Consider the following 19,803-nt stretch of genomic DNA (forward strand, 5'->3'; position numbering starts at 1 on the left):
TCAGCACTGGATCAAATGGACCTCATAGACAGCTACAGAACTCTCCACCCAAAAACAACAGATTATATGTTTTCCTCATTACCATACGGCACATACTGTAACTAGAGAACCAAGAGCAAACCAACCCCAAAGCTAACAGAAGACAAGAAATAATCAAAATCAGAGCTGAACTGAAGGAGATTGAGACACTCACACACACACACACACACACACACACACACAAATCAAAAGATCCACAAACTCAGGAGTTGGTTTCTTTAAAAATAATAATAAAATAGATAGACCACTAACTAGACTAATAAAGAAGAAAAGAGAGAAGATCTAAACAGACACAATTAGAAATGACAAAGGGGATACTGCCACTGACTCCACAGAAATACAAATAACCATCAGAGACTATTATCAATACCTCTAGGCACACAAACTAGAAGATCTAGATGAAATTGATAAATTCCTAAACACATACACTCTCCCAAGACTGAGCCAGAAAGAAATTGAATCCCTAAACAGACCAATAATGGGCTCCAAAATTGAATCAGTAATAAATAGTTTACCAACCAAAAAAAAAAAAGGCCTAGGACCAGACAGATTCACAGCCAGATTCTACCAGATGTACAAAGAGATGGGACCATTCCTACTGAGACTACTCCAAAATATTGAGGAGCAGGGAACTCCTCCCTAATTCATTCTATGAGGCCAGCATCATCCTGATACCAAAACCTGGCAGAGACACACACAAAAAGAAAACTTCACACCAATATTCTTGATGAACATAGATGCAAAAATCCTCAACAAAATACAGCAAATCAAATCCAGCAGCACATCTAAAAGCTTATTGTAGTCAAATATGCTTTATCCCTGGGATATAAGGTTGGTTCAACCTATGCAGGTCAATAAAGGTGAATCATCATTTAAATAAAACTGAAGACAAAAATCACATGATTATCTCAAAACATGTAGAGACTTTTGATAAAATTCAGCACGACTTCACATTAAAAACTCTCAATAAACTAGATATTGAAGGAACATACCTCAAAATAATAAGAGCCATCTCTGACAAATCCCAGCCAACATCATACTGAATGGGAAAAAGCTGGAAGCATTCCCCTTGAAAACTGGCATAATATGAGTATGCCCTTTCTCACCACTCCTATTCAACATAGTACTGGAAGTCCTGGCCAGAGAAATCAGGCAAGAGAAATAAAGTCAAGGAAGTCAGACTATCCCTGTTTGCAGATGACATGATCCTACATCCAGAAAAGCCCATCATCTCAGCCTAAAAGCTTCTACGCTAATAACCTTCAGCAAAGTTTCAGAATATCAAATCAATATGCAAAAACCATTAGCATTCTTGTATAGCAACAACAGTCAAACTGAGAGCCAAATCAGGAATGCAATCTCATTCACAATTACCACAAAAAGAATGAAATACCTAGGAATACAGCTAACCAAGAAGGTGAAAGATCTCTACAAGGAGAACTGCAAAACACTGTTCAAAGAAATTGGAAATGACACAAACAAATGGAAAAATATTCCATGCTCATGGATAGGAAGAATCAATCTTGTTATAATGGTCATATTTCCCAATGCAACCTACAGATTCAATGTCATTCCTATCAAACTACCAATGATATTCTTCACAGAACTAGGAAAAAAACTATTTTAAAATTCATATGGAACCAAAAAAGTGCCCAAATAGCCAAAGCAATCCTAAACAAAAAGAACAAAGCTGGAAGCATCATGCTATGTGACTTTAAACTATACTACAGGATCACAGTAACCAAAGCAGCATGGTACTAGTACAAAAACAGACTATTGAGCAGTGTCACAGAGTATAGGGCCCATAAATAAGGTCACACACCTACAACCATCTGATCTTTGACAAAACTGACAAAAACAAGCAATGAGGAAAGGACTCCCTATTTGATAAAATCGTGCTGGGATAACGGGCTAGCCATATGCAGAAGATTGAAACTGGACCCCTTCCTTATGCCATATACAAAAATTAACTCAGGATGAATTGAAAACTTAAATGTAAAACACAAAACTAAAAAACCTGGAAGACAACCTAGGCAATACCATTCTGGACATAGGAACGGGCGAAGATTTCATGACAAAGATGCTTAAAGCAATCGCAACAAAAGCAAAAATTGACAAATGGGATCTAATTAAACTAAAGAGCTTCTGATATCAAAAGAAACTATCAACAGAGTAAACAGGCAACCTACAGGATGGGAGAAAAACTTTGCAAACTATTCATCTGACAAAGGTATAATATCCAGCATCTAAAGGGAACTTAAACAAATTTATAAGAAAAAAAAATCCCATTAAAAAATGGGCAAAGGATATGAACTGACATTTTTTAAAAGAAGACATACATGCAGTTAACAAGCATATGAACAAAAGCTCAACATCACTAATCATTAGAGAAATGCAAATCAAAACCACAATGAGATACCATCTCACATCAGTCCAAATAGCAAATAGCTATTATTAAAAGGTCAGAAAATAACAGGTGCTGGCAAGGTTGCAGAGAAAAACGAATGCTTATAACACTGTTGGTGGGAGTGTAAATTTATTCAACCATTGTGGAAAACAGTGTGGCAATTCCTCAAAGAGCTAAAAACAGAGCTACCATTTTACCCAGCAATCCCATTACTGGGTATATACCCAAAGGAATATAAATCATTCTGTCATAAAGACACATGCACACATATGTTCATTGCAGTACTATTCACAATAGCAAAGACGTGTAATCAACCTAAATACCCATCAATGGTAGACTGGATAAAGAAAATATGGCATATATACACCATATAATACAGCACAACTGTAAAAAAGAATGAGATCATGTTCTTTGCAGGGACATGTATGGAACTGGAGACCATTATCCTTAGCAAACTAACACAGGAACAGAAAACCAAATACCGCATGTTCTCACTTATAAGTGGGAGCTAAATTATGAGAACACATGGACACACAGAGGGGAACAACAGATACTGGGACCTATCAGAGGGTGGAGGGTAGGAGGAAGGAGAGAATTAGGAAAAATATCTAATAGATACTAGGTTTAATCCCTGGGTGATGAAATCTGTACAACAAACCCTTGTAACACAAGTTTATCTACATAACAAACCTGCACATGTACCTCTGAACATAAAATAAAACTTAAAAAAAAAAGGAATTACTAAGCACGCTTTCCTAGATCAGGTTTTCTAGAGACATACCCTGAAACAAGGATTTACATGCAAGTAATTTATTAAAGGAATACTTCTAGGATGAACTAGTAAAGGAGTGGAAAAATAGGATATGGGAGAGGAAAAAAATTAAGTGTAGTAGATGCTGTTGGTGGCTGTATCATTCAGGGTTCTTCAACAGGAACAGAACGAACAGGGTGTGTGTGTGTACACAAAGAGTGAGAGAGGGATTTGTTTTAAGGAATTAGCTCACGAGATTGTTGGCCTAGCAAATCCAAAATTCTCTGGGCATGCTAGCAGGCTGGAGACCCAGGGAAGAGTTGATGTTTCCATCTCAAGTCTGAAGACAGTCCAAAGGCAGAATTCCTTCTTCCTCAGAAGACCTTGGAATTTTCACTTAAGGCCTTCAACTGGCTGGAAAAAGTTCATTCACATTGTGAAGGATAATCTGCTTTATTCAAAGTTCACTGATTAATCACACATAAAAGCTACCTTCACGGTAACATCACTGCAAAGAGTGGTGTTTGACCAAATATCTGGGCATCATAGCCTAGCCAACATGACACATAAAATTAACCCACAGTGGCCCACTCAATTCTGCTTCACAAGCCAGCTGCTGTGAGTGTGTGTGTTTGAGTGTTAGCTGCCAGTGACTCACAGCTGCCATCAACCTAATGAAAGCAATCCCACCTAAAAAGATATGCCTCACTCCCCAGCCCAGCCCTGTCCCCCAACTAACAATGAGCAATGACTCACTGAGCCGAGACCAACTCTATGGGGTTATTAATCCTCCCGAGCTCTGTCATAGAGCCAGGTTGATGCAAGTCTCCAGCCAAAACCACATTCTGAGAGAACTCCCTCAACAAATCACATAAACAAAAACCTCAGCATTCGCCTTTGTCTCTAAGAAATCTGACAAGCAAGGATATGATTTGGGCAAAGTGGCATAGGAGTATCTTCAGCCTGATCCTTTAGGAATATCTGGAGTATAAGTTATGTCTCTGATATTTTCTCCTATTTAAGGTGAGGGCTTTCAAACTTCAGCACCAGTTAGTGTTGGCCAAAAGGGAGATGGGAAGCTGATAAACTCCCAGATATTCCTCCCAACCCCGACCCTCATGCTGAAGACAAGTGGCAGGTAGAGTCCATTGTAAAAGCACATCAAAAAGTCGGGGGCTGGACACAGAAGCAGTTTAAAGGATTCATGAGGATCTGGATGGAGCACTGACAGTTTCTGTTACATATGCTTACTTAAAATGCAGATTCCTAAGCTGTATTTCCAAGATTCTGAGTTAGGATTTCTGAGACAGAGACAGAAATCCCCACTATCAATAAGAATCCCAAGAGATTCTGATATAAGTTTTCCCATATTTGAGAAATTGTTGCTTTTAGATTAGGGCAAATGGTTTGTAATGTCCAATTGTCAGCCACAAAGCCAGTTGATTAAAGTACAGTGAAGATACAGAAATGGGAACCATTTTTTGAAATTCCCACCTAAGTCTTCTATAATCCTAATTTATCACAGCTGGTGATTGCATTTATTGATAGATGGCTAAGTATAGTAAGCTGTTTCCAACCCAGTAATAATCCAAACCAGATGATAAAAATAACTTCATTGGTATATAAAAAGCTAAGCTAAGGTTATACGAAGGCTTCATCTCTGGCACTTGGAAAATAGATGCCAGATTTTTATGTGAATTTCTTCTTTCCAATAGGCTCTGTTCTTACATTAAAATAAGATGACAAAATGGTGGAACTGTGTTGCACTTAAATTTTTACCATAAGCAATTACAACTATATGTGTCAAATATGAATGGTCTCCCCGCACAATGGTTCCTCTGCCTGCATAAGAAGTGAAGGACTCTCTATTTATTTTCACAATGAGGAGCTAAAGAGAAAATGAAGGAAATAATATGCGAAAGAAAACATTCAATGATTCATTCATTGCTTCATTCAGTGCACATATGTTGAGCGCCTGCCTTTTACCAGGCACTACACTGGGGCTGAAGATAAAGTCATAGAGAAAAGAAGCATGTTCTCTGTCGTCACAGAGCAGTGTGGGAAACAGTTTAGAAGTAAGGCAGTTATGCTACAATGCTACCACTTCTGCACTCAGAGTGCAGAGTGCTGCAGGGGTACCTAGGAGCCCTACCACTCAGGGAAGGCTTCTTGGAGGAGACATCTAAGCTGAAGCTTCAAATAACCAAGAAGGTGATGACAACAAGGAGCCTGAGGAGACACTGGTGAGTGGAAGAAAATGACCAAGAAGATGATGATGAGAGGAGACTGGAGCAATAAGGCCTTACAATAGTCTGAGGCAGTTTCTTCACAGGGACACAGGGAGAATTGTCACTTATTGGAGAAGTGGTTATTTTTACATTCTATAACAAGAAGGGTAGTTCTTGAAAGTTCCAAGAAGCCTGTTTCTCGGCCTGTAGTAAAAAGCACTCAGTCTTCAATGTCAACTTCCTTGACATAACAGATATTTGGTTCTCATAAGCCTGACATGTCCTCCTAGTAGCAGACCCGTCTATGGAGAATACGGAGGCCATGACAGTTACTTTCTCCCTGCTTCTACTGACTTATGTGGAGACTGTGAATTCCACCATAGAGGCCTAGAAAACATCTCACAGGACTATGAAGGCCATGGAGGGAAGCTGGAGGACTTGCAAGCTTAAGTGGGACTTCATATATTTCAACATCATTATAGTTGAGAGTCGTAATCTGGATGAGAAAGGACAAAGTGGGAAGTGAAATGGCTACAAGATGTGCTGTAAAATCAATTTCTATTTTCAGGACCTGATGATAGAATAATGGGCTATAAGCTAAGGCCATAATGCATGTCACAAAGAGAGGGAGAAGACATGTTTTCCCAGAGAGTTACCAATAGGATGACCAGTGACTGAAACTCAAAGTAAAGTATTATAGAAGAGAAACATATGCCCAAGTATAATAGGGCATTCTACACATTACACAGGAAATCAAAGGAAGAATAATTGAGGGAATAGTACTCAGTATCTCAACAGGAGAAAATAAGCTGGATGGGATTTAGGGATAAGTTTAGGCCATGGTGTGTTGGTAAATGTTTAACAATCAGCTATTTAGGGAGGGGAAAAAATATATATATATGTGTGTGTGTGTGTGTGTATACGTGTGTGTATGTATATATACACACACACAAAAAAAATTGTATTGATAAAAGCTTATTACAAATTTTACTGATATAAGGAATAATAACTCAAAATTTACAAATAATAATAAAATATGCCACACTTTTTATTGTAAATTTCATATAGACAATTGATTCTCACAGAATGCTTTTGCCGATTTTTGCTGAATCTTGTATCTGTATTCAACCTATGGTTGCAAACAATGAATGAGCTTATTTATGACATGAATTTTGGTTGATACTTACATTCATATTAACAAGTAAGGACAAAAGCAAAACAGCAGGGACCTAGGTTGGAACTTTGTTTATCTGTCAATGATGTGAGTGATTTATTTGCTGAATTGGAAAATAGTTTTCAAATACTGCAAAAATACTTTCTTAATGGTATATGCCATTCACAGTGTAATGGTGATAGACACAACATACTATTGTGTCTATCTGCATTATTTACATTGGCTTCATGACTTTCTTAAGTCTAGACAGTCAACAACAAAAAATCAAGATCTGACTTATAGCATTTGATGATTTTCCTGGTGTAAATATTCCCACCAAGACCAATTTCAAGCTGCCAAGTTGACTTAATGAACACAGCATTGAGAAGGAAAGCACGGCAGTAGCATACCATTATACAGTATTTCAATCTTATAGGAGCAATAGACATAACCTTAAGAGTAAAGATACTCTATGATACAGTTCAGTGAAATAATTGGACAATCATGAGTTTCACATATTTATTATCTTTTAGTGATTACACTTTCTTTAGCTAAATGATTGGTAATTATATTTCAGTAATTTATTCTAGAGTCCCAATATTAGTCTCAAGGACACCAGTCTCTGGTGTGCAGACTTCATTCTCCTTTTTCATTTGTGAAAGAATCAAGTTTGCCCAGAAATTTGCTCCACTATTTTGAAATCTATTTCATTTTCTGTCATTTCTCAAAAATTAGACATACTGAGTTATATCAAAATTCTAGATTATAAAACAAAACTTGGTGAACAAATTCAACCATACACTATAGCCAAAAATAAACAGGACACATTCTACTGCTTCTCATTCTTTTAGAATAGGTGATAGATAGATATTAATAGATAGATACAGAGATATATAGATATAGATATGATTTTAGTTTTAAGCTTCAATCCCCAAAATTCTAAATATGTGGAAGTAAAGAAGCTTCCATGTAATTCACAGTGAAATAACATCTGAAAGTAAATTTTCTTTTTTTGTTGTTTTTCTTTTTTATTATTATTATACTGTAAGTTCTAGGGTACATGTGCACAGTGTGCAGGTTTGTTACATATGTATACCTGGGCCATGTTGGTATGCTGCACCTGTTAACTCATTTACATTAGATATATCTCCTAATGCTATCCCTTCCCCCTCCCCCAACCCCACAACAGGCCCCGGTGCGTGATGTTCCCCTTCCCATGTCCAAGTGTTCTCATTGATCAATTCCCACCTATGAGTGAGAATATGTGGTGTTTGGTTTTCTGTCCTTGCGATAGTTTGCTGAGAATGATGGTTTTCAGCTTCATCCATGTCTTTACAAAGGACATGAACTCATCCTTTTTTATGGCTGCATAGTATTCCATGGTGTATATGTGCCACAGTTTCTTAATCCAGTCTATCATTGATGGACATTTGGGTTGGTTCCAAGTCTTTGCTATTGTGAATAGTGCTGCAATAAACATACGTGTGCATGTGTCTTTATAGAAGCATGATTTATAATCCTTTGGGTATATACCCAGTAATGGGATGGCTGGGTCAAATGGTATTTCTAGTTCTAGAGGAATTGCCACACTGTCTTCCACAATGGTTGAACTAGTTTACAGTCCCACCAACATGTAAAAGTGTTCCTATTTCTCCACATCCTCTCCAGCACCTGTTATTTCCTGACTTTTTAATGATCGCCATTCTAACTGGTGTGAGATGGTATCTCATTGTGGTTTTGATTTGCATTTCTCTGAAGGTCAGTGATGATGAGCATTTTTTCATGTGTCTGTTGGTTGCATAAATGTCTTCTTTTGAGAAGTGTCTGTTCATATCCTTCACCCACTTTTTGATGGAGTTGTTTTTTTCTTGTAAATTTGTTTGAGTTCTTTCCTAAGCCAAAAGAACAAAGCTGGAGGCATCACACTACCTAACTTCAAATTATACTACAAGGCTACAGTAACCAAAACAGCATGGTACTGGTACTAAAACAGAGATATAGACCAATGGAACAGAACAGGGCCCTCAGAAATAATACCACACATCTACAACCATCTGATCTTTGACAACCCTGACAAAAACAAGAAATGGGGCAAGGATTCCCTATTTAATAAATGGTGCTGGGAAAACTGGCTAGCCATATGTAGAAAGCTGAAACTGGATCCCTTCCTTACACCTTATACAAAAATTAATTCAAGATGGATTAAAGACTTATATGTTAGACCTAAAACCATAAAAACCCTAGAAGAAAACCTAGGCAATGCCATTCAGGACATAGGCATGGGCAAGGACTTCATGTCTAAAACACCAAAGCAATGGCAACAAAAACCAAAATTGACAAATGGGATCTAATTAAACTAAAGAGCTTCTGCACAGCAAAAGAAACTACCATGAGAGTGAACAGGCAACCTACAGAATGGGGGAAAAATTTTGCAATCTACTCATCTGACAAAGGGTTGAAAGTAAATTTTCAACCATGGCTTTTTCAAGGAAAAACCCAACAAGAAGACTGCTATGGCTTGAATCTTTCCTCCAAACCTCAGCTTGAAATTTAATTGCCATTGTAACACTGTTGAGAAGTGGGGCCTTTAAGAGGTCAATAGATTAATTCCATTTTATGGCAGTATGTTTGTTATCTTAGGAGTAGGTTTCTAAGGTAGTGTGTTTGTTATCTTAGGAGTAGGAACCTGCTAAAAATATTCCTAAGACATTAAACACACTAAAAAGGACAAAAATGATGAGTTTGGCCTCTCCCTCTCTTTCTTTCTGTCTCATGTAGTCACTTGCCTTTCTGCCATATTATAATGGAGCAAGAAAGCCTTCAGCAGATGCCAGCACCATGCTCTTGGACATTCCAGCCTCTAGACTCATGAGCAGAATAAACGTCTATTCTTCATAAATTAATCAGTCTGTGGTATCCTGTTATACCAGTAGAAAACTGATTAATACAAATACATACCTTTGCTCAATGCAAGAATGAAACAGAAATAAATATCTCACCTTTTTAAATGATAGAATTCATGGTAATTAGTATTCATATATTTTGCTAGCACTACAATCAAAAAGCAAATAAGTTCAATCAACAGTTTTTGAAATGAAAAGGATCCATTCTGCATTCATAGCTAGGTCGTTTTACAGACACATAAGCAATACACTTCAGCAATTATTCTCTATGTAATATTCACTTACTCTCTAGAAAGAAAATCCGTTACTTTCATTCTCCTCAAAGCAGTCCCTGAAAGCTTAAAATAAAAATAAACACAAATTAAAATAACCAAGGTTTCCTATCAAAATAAGTAAATAAAATATTAATAAACATTAACAAATGAACACACTCAAAAATTGAGAGTAAAATTAATCCCATGTTTCTCAGTAAATGATTCATTGAATGTGAGGAAACTCTCACAGATTGACTTCTATTCAAGCTATTGTAAGACTTTCACATCATTGGCAATGGATGTTTTCTTGGACTTGGTGGACACATTACTCACTATAAATGAGAAAAAAAAATGTGGAGGAGGTCGATCACTGGACCAGGAGGCCGAAGACTGTGTCATTGCCCTTATCAGTCCAATGATCTCTATTCATTCCTACACCATGCCAGGCACTGTGCCAGGCAGCAAGAATTAAAAGGTGAATAAGATATGATCCCTGTTGATGGGGTGTTTATAGTTGAGTATTTTGACTAATTCGAGTTTTCAAAACTAGCTAGAATACAAGATACAATTTGATAATTACAAGAGAAATACATGGGGAAGGAAGAATCAAGAATAACTTCAGAGGAGATAGCCATAAGGAGTGAGTGATCATTTTCTCATGAGAGGATGAAGGGAAGACACTGCAGGCAGTGGACAAAAAGAACAAAGACACAATCCCAGGGAATTTATGGAAAAGAGAGTGTTAGCAGTGGAGTGGACACCATAAGGACACAGAAAGTTCTCTGATTCCCCACTCTATGCTGATGCACAACATGGTGCCTTGTCCATGGTGGGTGCTCAACAAATATTTGCTGAATAAATGAGTCCAAATTGGAGGAAGCCTAAAGCATAAGGGTACAAGACAATAAATAGAAAATAATAGAAGAGGCTTGTGCATCAAGTCAAGGAATGTGGATATTGTTCTATAAGCAGTGGTAAGCCAGCAAATGTTTTCAAACAGCGAAGTTTTGTCTTCATCCATAAAATAAGCATAAGGTTTTGTTGTTGTTGTTATTGTTGTTGTTTTAGTTTTTTTCCAAGATAGTGTATTGGAGGCATGGTTAGCACACAACTTCCACTTGGAAAGACAAAATTATGTGTAGAGATTCATGCTATAAACTTTTTTTTTCCAAAAAGCAACACAGGAACTTAACAGGAAAACTGAAAACAACCACAGACCCTTTGAAGGAAACAGCGGGCTGCAGCCTACACTTTTCAGGAAGAAAACCATAAGTCCCTAGAGTGTGAGCGGGGAGAAACTGCCTGTACACTCCCACTGGGGAACCTGGCAATCCAGGCCACAGGGGAAGGCCTTAACCCTACCCAGCACTGGAGGTGAATTAGTGAGTGAGGGGAGTATATAAGAAGGAACAATATCAGGAGGCGCTTTGCATGCACACCCAGACACCAGTGGGAATAGAGGGAAGCCATTTCTGATCCTACATCGCAAGGGACTTCATAGAAGTCTTCCAGCTAACTCAGGTGGTGGTCACAGGTTGAGAGAAGCTCCCAACTGAGATTGGCAACATAATCTCAAGTGAAGATGAAGCCCTTTGGCTAGGGCCGAGGAGTAAATGGGAAGTATACTGTATGCATGAGCATAGGAGCTGGATGCCCCAACTTCATACGTGGACCAATACTAGTGTGGCCTGAAAGGCAGGGTTTCTGTCTCGCTGAGGAAGGCTTAAGGCCTGGCGCAGTTTTGAGTTCTGAGTGCAGACTCCCTGGAACCGAGCTAGCTGCTGCTAGCGGAACACTGCATGTGTGAGACCTGCTTTGCCAAGAGTGTGGGAGCTGGGTGGGGCTTACTGCTGCCTGCTGCTCCCCACTCCCATGTGGACTCTTCTCTGCAACAGAGACAGCTGCACTCCTCCCTGGAACATTACTTCAGCGGTCAGAAAACTGCCATCCAAACCCCACTGGAGTGACTGCTTCTGCCCAGAGGCCAAGCTTGATGTGGACTTGCCTAACCCAGCCCCCACCTAACTTTGCCCCTCTACCCACCCTGGTAGCTTAATGCAAAAGACAGGAATCTGGGGGAGATCTGTGGCCCCACCCACTGTTTGAGACCCCAGAGTACCTCCCCTAAGTAACAAGACAAGCACAAATCCTACCACTACCATCACAGCTGGTGCTCTTTTGCAAACACCACCTCCTGGCTAGAAGCCGAGTAACAACACCTGCACGCATAATAACAGCACCCAGGAAGGAGAAAACTTCTGTATGATCTCAGCTATCACCATTTCCTGTGTCACCCTGGCTAACCAGAAGGTCCTGAGTCTGTCTTCATGACCAGTTCATTACCACTACAACTGGCATTTGAGAAAGTCAACACAGAAAGGATATTTATAACCAAAGAAATCTCAGAGTCTATCATTCTCCTGTCAATCCCATCAGAAGTGGTGCTGGAACCCATTGCTGAAAGACTAGAGGATAGGTTACATCACTGGATTCCTTGCAGCCATTCCCCAGCACCAGCCTGGAGTGTGGCACTCCACTGGGTGGCTAGACCCAGAGGAGCAGCAGGATTCACTGTAGTCTGGCCCTTAGGGACTCCTACTGTTAGGGACAAGGAGAGTTCACTGCATCAAGGAAGCGCCCTGTGGGACAAAAGAATCCAGATGACAGATCTTGAGTCCCAGAACTTTAGGCTTGTAAGAAGTTTATTTCAGCAGATGCACAAGTGCAGTGCTGAGCTCAGTGGGAAAAGTTTGCAGCTCTATCCTAACAGGAAGACAGCACTGGTGCTCATGAAGGGTCTTGCAGAACAAGACTTTTTCTACTCTTGCCCACCACTGTAGACACAGTTGGGTTTCTCTCATGGGAGCTGGGTGGGAGTACACCTGTAGATAGGCTTTCTGAAATGCTTCAGGGTGACTGCATCCCCACAGGAGTGTCCTCCAGGTTCAGGTTTGCACAAGAGGTAGTGTCACAATCCCTCTTGACATGGAAAATTAGCATTCCTGCAGATAAAAGGAAGTGCCTGTCTGATCTGAATAGCTGGAACACTGTGGGTCAAGAGTATGATTGAGAGATAGCTTGCTTTCCTGCTGGCCTGGCAGGGCAGCTGAAGTGGCTCCTTCCCTTCCCACTGAAAAGATCTCAGTGCATTTCACTAAGAGGTCCCCCAGCCTCCTCTGTCAAGGCTGGGACCTCTGCCCACCACAGAGCATTACATTTACCTACTTGTGTTTGCCACAGCTGGTTTATACCCATGGACACATCCTACTGGCCTAAACTGCTCAACCCAGTGAATAAAATACTTGGAATAAATAAATAATACACACCACTGGGGAATGAGATAAGCTCCATGAGACCTCTGCCATTCCAACCCCACGGGAGACAATGAACCTGCTTACACACCAAGCACATCACTACTAGGGCCAGCATCTGAGAAAGCCATCATACAAAAACTCTGTAGCCAAGGAACTCATACAAAGTCTTCACCTTTAGAGGCTTTTAGAAGCACTCAGAGCTGAATTAGGTTATAATTCACTATAAACATTAAAATCACATCCTCAAGAGGAAAAAAAGAAATAAAAACCCTCACTATGGAATAAAAAATAAGTTTAAAAATAATTAGAAGAAATAGTAGATCTAAATGAGAATAAACCAGAAAAACAGGGTTTTATAACATCCCCAAAATATCACACCAGCTCTCCAGCAATGGATCTAAACCAAGATGAAATCTTTGAAATACCAGAGAAAGAATTCAAAGGGTTGATTATGAAGTTACTCAGGGAGGTAAAAGAGAAAGGTGAAAACCAACATAAAGAAATTAAGAAAACAATTCAGAATATGAATGAAAAAATTTCTAAAGCAATAGAGATTTTAAAGAAAAAACAGTTAGAACTTTTAGAAATGAAAGACACATTTAGGGAATTGCAAAATGCAGTGGAAAGTTTTAACAATAGACTAGACCAAGTAGGAAGAAAGAATTTCAGAGCTGGAAGACAAGGGTTTGGAAACAATGCAATAAGACAAAAATAAAAAAGAATTTTAAAAAATGAACAAAGTCTCTAAGAAATATAGGATTATGTAAAATGGACAAACCTAACAATGTTTGGTGTTCCTGAAAGAAAAGAAAAAGCAAAATGTTTGAAAAACTTATTTAGGGGAATAATTGAGGAAAACTGCTCTACCCTTGCTAGAAGTTTAGACATCCAAAAACAACAAGCTGAAAAAAATCCTAGGAGATTCATTGCAAAAAAGACATCACCAAGGCATCTAGTCATCAGGCTATCTAAACTCAACATGAAGGAAAGAATTCCAAGAATAGAGAGACAAAAACAGGTAACTTACAAAAGAAAACTTATCAGACTAACAGCAAACTTCCCAGCAGAAACCTTACAAGCCACAAGGAATCGGGTTTCTATCTTTGGCCTCCTGAAACAGACAAACTTCTCAGCCAGGAATTTTGCATCCAGCAAAACTAAGTTTTATAAATGAAGGACAAATAAAGTCTGTTTCAGACAAGCAAATGCTGAGGGAATTTGGCACTACCAGACTAGTCCTACAAGAAATGCTAAAAGGAGTTCTAAATCTTGAAACAAAATGTCAGTATCCACCAGAATAGAACTTCTTGAAAGCACAAAACTCACAGGACCTCTAAAACAATACCACAATGAAGAAAACAAAGTAACTAGGTAACAGTCAACATGATGACTGGAACAATACCACATGTCTCAATATTAATATTGAATATAAATGAACTAAATGCTCCACTTAAAAGATGCAGATTATAGCAGAATGGATAAAAAAAAAATGGTCGAACAAATATCTGCTGTCTTCAAGAGACACACCTAACAATTAAGGGATTCTTACAGACACAAGGTAAAAGATATTCTATGTAAATGCAAATCAAAAGTGAACAAGAGTAGCTATCAGATAAAACAGACTTTAAAGCAACAACTAAAGCACCAACCGTTTAAAAAAGAGGCAAAGAAGGTCATTATATAATGATAAAACAATACAAGAAGAAGATATTACAATTCTAAATATGTATGACCTAAGTCTGGAACTCCCAAATTCATAAGACAATTACTACTAGACCTCAGAAAACAGATAGACAACAACACAATAATAGTGGGGGACTTCAGTACTCCACTGACAGCACTAGACAGATCATCAAGACAGAAAGTCAACAAAGAAATACTGGATTTGAATTGTGCCCTAGAACAAATGTACCTAACAGATATTTACAGAACATTCTACCCAAGAATTGCAGAATATACATTCTTCTCATGAACACATGAAATAATCTCTAAGATAGACCATATGATAGGCACAAAACAAGTGTTAATAAATTTTTAAAAATGAAAATCATATCAAATATATTCTGAGGCCACAGTGGAATAAAACCAGAAATCAATTTCAAAGGAACCTTCAAAACTGTACAAATACATGGAAATCATACAGTCTGCTCTTGAGTGATTTTGGAGTTAACAATAAAATCAAGATAGAAATTAAAAAGTTCTTCAAAATGAATAATAACAGTGACACAATTTGTCAAAACCTCTGGGGTACAGCAAAAGCAGTTCTAAGGAAAAAGCTTATGTCATTAAATGCCTACATCAAAAAGTCTGAAAAATCAAAAATTGACAACCTAATATCACATCTCAAGGAACTTGAGAAACAAGTATAAACCAAACCAAAGTAATAAGAATAAATAACAAGGATCAGAGAAGAACAAAATAAAATCGAAACCAACATACGATCATCTCAATAGATGCAGAAAAAGCAGTCAATAAAATCCAGCATCCCTTTCTAATAAAATTCCTCAACAAACTAGATATATATATGATATATATATATATCATATATATATATGATTGATTAAATGAAAACTCGGTTCTTCTACAGGATAAACAAAATCGATAGAACCATTAGCTAGTTTAAGCTCAACCAGAAATGAAAATGGGGATTTTACAACCAACACCACAAAAAAAAAGATTATTTGAGACTACTATGAACACTTCTATGCACACAAATTAGAAAACCTAGAGGAAATAGACAAATTCTTGGAAACATAAAATCCTCTTAGCTTGAATAAGGGAAAACAGAAATCCTGAACAGACCAATACCAAGCAGTGAGATAGAATCAGGAACAAAACATTAGCCAACAACAACAAAAAAGCCCAGGGTCAAATGGGCTTTTTTGATTCGGAGCCACATTCTACCAGACATTCAAAGAAAAATTGGTACAATCATACTGAAACTATTCCAAATGATTGAGAAAGAGAAAATCCTCCCTAACTCATTCTATGAAGCCAATATCACCCTGATACCAAAGCCAGGAAGGGACATCCAAAAACAGAAAATTATGGACCAATATCCTTGATGAACATAGATGCAAAATCCTCAAGAAAATACTAGCAAATAGTGCATCAAAAAGATGATTTACCACGATCAAGTGGGTTTCATCCCAGGGATGCAGGGATAGTTCAACATATGCAAGTCAATAAATGTGATTTATCACATAAACAAAATTAAAAACGAAAACCATATAATCATCTCAATAGATGCAGAAAAACCATTCAATAAAACCCAGCATCTCTTTCTGATAAAATTCCTCAATATACTAGTCATAAAAGGAACATGCCTCAAAATAATAAAAGCTATATGTGACAGACCCACAGCCAACATCATGCTGAATGAGGAAAAGTTGAAAGCATTCCCTCTGAGAACTGGAAAAATACAAGGATGCCTACTTTCACCACTTGTATTCAACATAGTACTAGAAGTCCTAGCCAGAGGAACCAGGCAAGAGAAATATATAAAAGGCATCAAAATTGGAAAAGAGAAAGTCAAACTATCACTGTTCACCAGTGATATGACTGTATACATAGGAAACACTAAAGACTCTTCCAAAAGATCCTAGACCTGATAAACAAATTCAGCAAAGTTTCAGGTGACGAAATCAATGTACACAAATTAGTAGCACTGCTATCCACCAACAGCAACCAAGCTAAAATCAAATAAAGAAGTCAATCCATCCCTTTTACAACAGCTGCAAAAGATATAAAATAAAATACCTAAACCAAGGAGGTGAAATATCTCTACAACAACTCCAAAATACTGCTGAAAGAAATCATGGATGACACAAACAAATGGAAATACATCTCATGCTCATGGATTGGAAGAATCAATATCATGAAAATGACCATAGTGCCAAAGCAATCTACATATTCAATGCAATCTCTATCAAAATATCAATATCATTTCTCATAGAATTAGAGAAAACAATCCTAAAATTCACATGGAACCAAAAAAAGAGCCTGAATAGGCAAAGTAATCCTAAGCAAAAAGAAGAAATCCAGAGGCATCACATTACCTAACTTCAAATTATGCTACATGGCTATAGTAACCCAAACAGCATGGTACTGGTATAAACATAGACACATAGAGCAATGGAACAAAAAATAAAGAGCCCAGAAATGAATCCAAATACTTACAACCAACCGATCTTTGACAAAGTACACAAAAGGCACCCTATTCAATAAATTGTACTGGGAAAACTGAATGGCCATATGTAAGAAAATAAAACTGGATCCCTATCTCTCACCACATAGAAAAATCAACTCAAAATAGATTAAAGACTTCAATATAAGACCAGAAACCATAAAAATTCTAGAAGAAAAACTAGAGAAAACTCTTCTGGACACTGACCAAAGCAAATAATTTATGCCTAAAACCCCAAAAGCAAATGCAATAACAACAACAACAACAACAAAAGGGATTTAGTTCAACTAAAAAGCTTCTGCACAGAAAAAACGAACAAAAACAATAATAGCAGAGTAAACAGACAACCCACAGAATGGGTTTGCATCCAACAAAGGACTAATATCCAGAATCTACAAAGAACTCAAACAAATCAGCAAGATAAACTAAATACTCCTATCAAAAAGTGGGCAAATGACATGAATAGACATTTTGCAAAAAATGATATATAAATGGCAAAGAAATGTATGAAAAATGCTCCACATCACTAATCATCAGGCAAATAGAAATTAATATGAGATGCCACCTTACCCCAACCAGAATGGCCATTATTAAAAAGTCAAAAAACAATACATATTGGAGTGTATGTGGAGCATGTGTTTATCACAGCACAATCTGCAATTGCAAAGATCTGAAACCACCCTAAGTGCCCACCAGCTGATTAGCAGACAAAGAAAATGTGGTATACACACCATGCAATACTACTCAGCCATATAATAGAATAAAGTAATGTGTTTTTGAGCAACTTGGATGGAGCTGGAGGCCATTATTCTAAGTGAAGTAACTCAAAAATGTAAAACCAAATGCCATATGTTCTCACTTACAAGTGAGAGCTACGCTTTGGGTATGCAAAGGCACATAGAGGTGGTATAATGGACATTGGAGACTCAGAAGAGGGAAGGCTGAGTGCAACATGAGGGATAAAAAACTACATATTGGGTACAATGTACACTACTCAGATGACAGACGCACTAAAATCTCAGATTTCACCACTATGCAATTTATCCATATAATCAAAAGGCACAATTTGTGTTCCAGAACTTTCCTGAGGAATGAGACTGAAGATAGTCTCCACTTGACAGGATATTCTTGCTGATTTTTTCTCTTTGCCCTATCCTGTTTATCTCACTCCCTTTTGAGAGCGCTCCCTCAAGGAATTGTGTGAATAGGATTTCCCACATCAGGCTCTGGGTTTTGGGAATAAGATCAAAGAAGGAAGGTTTGGGACTCCTGTCTATGTGAAATACTTTTTCTCGTAAAATCCTCATCACAGCCCTTTGAGGAAAGTCTCATAATCTTCAGTTTACTAGAAAAGAAAACTGAGAATCAGACTTACCAAAGTCAACAGAGAAAAAAAGATATAAAAACCAGGTCCAGAGTCAATACTCTTAGCTTTATATCTCACATCATTACTTACTGTGAGTTCTAGTGACACCGTTATAATCCTATGTTTCAAACTTTTTTGAGAGGTTTGCCCTCAGCAATCAGTAAAGAGGAAAGTCAGCATCCCCTTTATCTCCCACAGGGTATCAACTTCTCCTTTGGTCTGAATGTGTATTCCACAGAACTACTGGCTCTATTCATTTCACTCAGTTTAAGGGGCTTAAGAAGGTATACCTGAAATATCAGCTTGAAACCCCATGTTGTACTAGAAAGCTAAGGACATACCTGCAGCAAGATAATTTCCAGTGTGAACACCTTATTTTTCCTCCACCTTTTCCTAACCCTTTTTTAAATAAAGAAAAAAAATGGCGCTGTTCAACCCCCATAGCACCCACTCAGACTTTCAGAGTGGCTACCAACCTCTCCTACTATTCCCTATTTAATCAACTTTAATAACTTACTCATCCTATCTCCACCGTGACTCTCAGATATACCCCCAACTTCCCACCTTTGTGACCTGACAGACATTCGCATCGTCTGCTTAAACCATTATAGTAATCTCTAAGATCAAGTTACTGCATTCCTAGGCATCATCCGGATAGTTCAATTCGTTTTTTCCCCAGGCACCACCTCAGCTCAGGTCATTCTCCATTTCACCAGTCCTTCAGTAGTTTCAGTCACGGAATTAAATTCCAACTCCTCACTCTGTTCCTTAAGCTCAGTCAGTGTAGTCCTTGTAAGCTCACTCCTCTCTTCCCTTCTTCAGAATTATGTGCTCCAGTGGATCCTGGTGCACAAACTCTGCTTGTTTCTCCTTTTCCATGCTGTTGGTCTTGCTGCACTCTTCCTAAAACGTATTCTGATGTCCCTTCTTGTCTAAATTAAATTCAACTATCAAGTTTCATCTGAGATAAACACTTCCCTAATCCAAAGAGCCAGAGTCAATTCTCCTTTGAATCAAGAGAAACTTCAGGTTACCTGATTCCACAAAGGATCTGGGTCAGCTTACAGAGGCTCCAATCAACAAAACTATAACAGGTTCATTTTTCAAGTCAAGTCCTGCAGGAATATGCATTAGAATAGGTGGGTAAGGAGAAGGGAGAAGGACCATGGAGAAGGACAAAAGCACATGTAAGCTGGCTCTAG

General features: G+C 38.1%; 1 long non-coding RNA gene across 1 annotated transcript in view; it reads right to left on the reverse strand.

Annotated features, from left to right (window-relative positions):
- The window catches only part of LOC103887638, a 154,652-nt gene extending 141,066 nt beyond the window's left edge, over nt 1–13,586 (reverse strand). Inside the window, exon 1 of the long non-coding RNA XR_004176944.1 lies at nt 9,767–13,586. This is a non-coding gene — a long non-coding RNA (uncharacterized LOC103887638). The remainder of the gene's footprint in view (nt 1–9,766) is intronic.
- Between the last annotated feature and the right edge of the window lie 6,217 nt (nt 13,587–19,803).

Source organism: Papio anubis, chromosome 11 (assembly GCF_008728515.1).
Source record: "Papio anubis isolate 15944 chromosome 11, Panubis1.0, whole genome shotgun sequence".
NCBI classification, from domain to species: Eukaryota; Metazoa; Chordata; class Mammalia; order Primates; family Cercopithecidae; genus Papio; species Papio anubis.